At 43.5% G+C, this 4,441-nt stretch overlaps 1 non-coding gene across 1 annotated transcript; it reads left to right on the plus strand.

The window, feature by feature from the left end:
- Positions 1-1,326: 1,326 nt before the first annotated feature.
- Positions 1,327-1,433, plus strand: LOC116074014. The gene has a single exon (XR_004112006.1). It is a non-coding gene; the product is annotated as a U6 spliceosomal RNA (small nuclear RNA).
- Positions 1,434-4,441: the final 3,008 nt, after the last annotated feature.

Consider the following 4,441-nt stretch of genomic DNA (forward strand, 5'->3'; position numbering starts at 1 on the left):
TCTTTTTCTTTCTTTCTTTTATTTTATTTATTTTTATTTTTTGAAGACAGGTCTTACTATGTAGCCCTGAGTGTCCTGGAATTCATTACGTAGACCAGGCTGCCCTTGAACTCACAGAGATCCACCTGCCTGTGCTTCCTGAGTGATGGGATTAAAGATGTATGCTACCACAAAAACTCTTTTGTTTTCTGAGACAGGGACTCAGGGAACCCAGCCTGGACGAAAATTCAAAGTATAGCTTACGGAGGCCAGACAAGCCCCTGCCTTATAGTGCTGAGAGATGCTTTACAAGTTTTAGCAATAGGTAGTGGTTAGATTTACAGTTAGAAAGACCAATCTGGGAGGAGTTAGTTCTTGGGGGTTCACCTGAACCCAGCCCCGAGTAAGGGGGAAGAGCTGTTTCTGGCCTTGTGCACCAGGAGGGGCAGGAAGTTTAGAAAGAGTGTCTCCACTTAAGGAAAGTAAGTTGTGGATGCCAGTGCACTCTTCCAGAGCAAGAGTCCTGTTGAAAGAGGGAATGAAAGCGCTCTCTGAGCTGAGGGAGGAGGTCAAGAGAATTGGGAGCAGGACTGGGAAGCCTATGAAGGATCGTGAAGCTTGGGCTAAAAAAGGTTGGCATTCCAGAGCGCGCACTGAACAATGAGAATGTGAATTAGTTTCCAAGAGAAGGCCACACCCTCGTAAAACAGTCACCAAGGCTGATTTGACTGATTGAAACTTCAGGTTCAGCAGTTAGCAGACCCAGAATATAGAGCCACATTATCTTGGGCTATCTTTAACCCTCTAAATAACTATTTATTGCCTATGTCTGTATTTTCCCTAACATCTGTGTGGCTATCAGGTGAAACTCATTTTGGAATGTGCCCACGGACTTCTCGTTTCCACCAGCCCAAAGGCAAAGACTTTGTTATCAGATAAGAGGCCGGAGCTCTACAGAGCCATATACTGGAATCCTATACAGAGATCATCTGTTTTGCTCTTTCCAACAATGTTTTATTTTGTTTTAAGACAGGGTCTCACTGTGAAGCCTGGGTCATCCTGGAAATTCACTATGTAGACCAGACCTGTCTAGATCCCACAGAGGTCTGCCTTCCTTTGCTGGGTCAAGGTGTGCGCCACCAAACTGGACCCACCTATGTATTTTTATTTTCTATTTATTGTGGTTGCTTGGTTTTAAGACAAGGTCTATCTCTATAGCCCCGAGTGTCTGGAACTCACTGTGTAGACCAGACTGGCTTCTTCCTGCCTCTGTCTTCTGAGTTCTGAGATTAGAGGATTGTACCACCAGGCCCAAGCACTAATGTATTTTTAAAGTACCTTGATTATGTGCTCGCTTCAGCAGCACATATACTAAAATTGGAACGATACAGAGAAGATTAGCATGGCCCCTGTGCAAGGAGGACATGCAAATTCATGAAGCGTTCCATATAGAAAAAAAAAAGTACCTTGATTATCATTTTTTGTGTTGTTATTAATGAATGCGTTGGGAATTCGGGGTAACCTGAATCTGTGTTCCTGGGCCATGGTCACTCATCTCTGGCTCCAGAATGAACTCCTATTCCCTTTGAAGTACAAGCCACATTTTTGTATCTACAACATTGATAGCCTGTTCTCCAAATACCATCTACAAAACTTATTACTCATAACAACCAATACAACTGCTATTTAATTAATATAATTAAATCCTGGGGTCTCGCTGGGCATGGTGATTCATGTTTGTAACCTCAGGATTTGGGTGTTAGAGGCAGGAGAATTGTTGCAAAGTTGAGGCCAGCCAGGGCTATGTAGCAAGACCCAGAGCAGGAAAAGGCAAAATAAAAAGCAAACTGAAAAAGTCAGATCAGTAGTCCTCAAACCTAGCTGTTTCAAATAATCTAGAGGACCTTCTAACTATGTAAACCTCAGGCAGGAGCCCACACTAGCCCAGGGGACCAGAATGTCTAAGGAGAGAACAGGGCCTTTCTTTCCCTCTGAGGCAGGGTCTCTTGGGCTTACTGTATATCCCAGACTGTCTTCAAATACATCATTCTCCTAGCTCCCCCTTCCACCTCCCAGTGCTATGACTACAGGTGTACACCATTCTGCCTAAGTCAAAACTGTGAACGTTTAAAAACTGGTCGTGGTGGACCATCCCTTTAGTCCAAGCACTATGAAGACAGAGGTAGGTGGACTCCTATGAGTTCTAGGCCAGCCTGTTTTAAAAGAGTTCTAAACAAGCCAGAACTACATATCAAGACCCTTTGAAAAACAAAAACAAAACAAAACAACCCTTTCCTTTGAGCTGGAGTGGGAAGGCAACTCAGAGGGAGTTCAGCAGAGTTCAGCCCCCCACCCACCACCCCACACCCATCCAACCCCCACCCTCCACCCCTCCACCCCGTAACCTCGGAATTAGCATGAAACAAACAAGACCTGTCTTTCCAAACTGCTAGCTCCTTATCTGCTGATGTCAAACCTTCTCTAATATGTATGGTGTGGGGAAAAAGCAAGATAGCTAGAGTGAGATTGTGTCTCTAACCTATTCTTTTGTATGATCCCAGTCTACACTGGATATGGTGGCACATTCCTATAGTCCCTGCTCTTGGGAGCAGGCATCAGTAAAACCAGGAGTTCATTTTAGGCCATGAGACCAGGGCCTGGGATACCAGAGACCCTATCTGAGAAGACTCTCCACCACAGCAGAGATGGCTCAGGAGTTAAGGGCAAGTACTGTTTCTACAGAGGACCCAAGTTCAACTCCTAGCACAAATATCAGGCAGCTGTGAACTACCTGTAACTGGAGCTCTGAGGGATGTGACCTGCATCTGACTTTATCAGGCACTTGCACATACCCAGACATACATGTACATACATAGATAATAATAAAAATACTTAAAAATAAACTCACCCTCAGTACCACCAACAAACAACAAATATGAAGAACATTAAAATAGCAGCTATGTGCTGGGCTGTGATGGCGCACGCCCTTAATCCCAGCACTTGGGAGGCAGAGGCAGGAGGATTTCTGAGTTCAAGGCCAGCCGGGTCTACAGAATGAGTTCCAGGACAGCCAGGGGTATACAGAGAAACCCTATCTTGAATAAATAAATAAATAAATAAATAAATAAATAAATAAATAAAGCAGGTATGCTTACTTAGGACTAGAAACTTTGTGGCCTTGTATAAGATCCCCTTGCAACTACATTTACAAAAGAAAATTCTTTAAGAGAAACAAGCAAGTCAACTCATATAACATTACTTAAATTTTGTTTGATCTTTACACATTGATGAGGCAGTGGTCGTGCACACTTTTAATCCTAGTACTCAGCAGTCAGAGGAAGGTGGATCTCTGAGTTCGAGGCCAGCCTGGTCTACAGAGTGAGTTCCAGGACAGCCAGGGATATACAGAGAAACCCTGTCTCGAAAAATAAAAATTTAAACATTAATGCAAATGACATCATTTTTAACGTACTACATTTACTTATGTGTAGTCAAATGTGGAAGTCAAGGGACAACTCTTAGGAGTGGTTTTTCTTCTTCCACCAAGTGGGACCCAGAGATCATCAGGTCATCAGGCTTGGCTTACAGGCATCTTCACCTACTGAGACATCTTATCAGCCCCAAGACTTTTTGTTGTTGTTGTTGTTGTAAATGTTGTAGTTGCTGTCCCTTGTTTTTTGAGAAGGGTCTCAAGTAGCTCCACCTGGCCTAGAACTCCCGGTGTAGCTGAGGATGACTTAACCATCTGCTTCCACCTCCCATTGCTGGGGTTGCAGGCATTTCTCACCTTCCCCAGATCAAGTTACACCCTTTGAGGAATGTAACTGAGGAAGCTGGGGGTTGGGGGGGTATGTAGCTTACTTAGAAGTGTTTACCTAATGAGCACAAAACTAAGTTCAGTGGTGAACTGGAAGATCAAATTCAAGGCCATCCTTGACTATAGAGAGTTTAAAGCCAGCCTGGCTGCATGGAGACCCTGTCTCAAAAGAAAAATAAATGGAATCACAAATGTAGCCATAGTAAAGACACTGAAGAAGCCATAACTATGTCTTGTGATATAATGGCGACTCACCTAAATAATGCATAAAGTAGCTACCATTCCTTCACTCTGGTTCCTCCTGGAATTAGTTTTGTGATGTAAGACCTGTAAAGATTAAGTAAACTAGTACAATTATTACACTTGAAACACTGGCCATGAACATAAACACTAAATGTTGTCTAGTACTTTTATGGTGATTTGAATGAGAATGGCTCCCATAGGCTCATACCATTGAATGCTTGATTCCCCAATTGGTAGACTGCTAGGGCCACCATTTAGTTGCTGAGATTTGAACTCAGGACCTTCAGAAGAGCAGCTGGTGCTCTTAACCATTGAGTCATCTCTCCAGCCCTGGGTTTTGAGTTCTAAAAAACAACCCACACCAGGCAGAGTCACAATCTCTCTCTCTCTCTCTCTCTCTCT

Source organism: Mastomys coucha, unplaced genomic scaffold (assembly GCF_008632895.1).
Source record: "Mastomys coucha isolate ucsf_1 unplaced genomic scaffold, UCSF_Mcou_1 pScaffold23, whole genome shotgun sequence".
In the NCBI taxonomy this organism is placed as follows: Eukaryota; Metazoa; Chordata; class Mammalia; order Rodentia; family Muridae; genus Mastomys; species Mastomys coucha.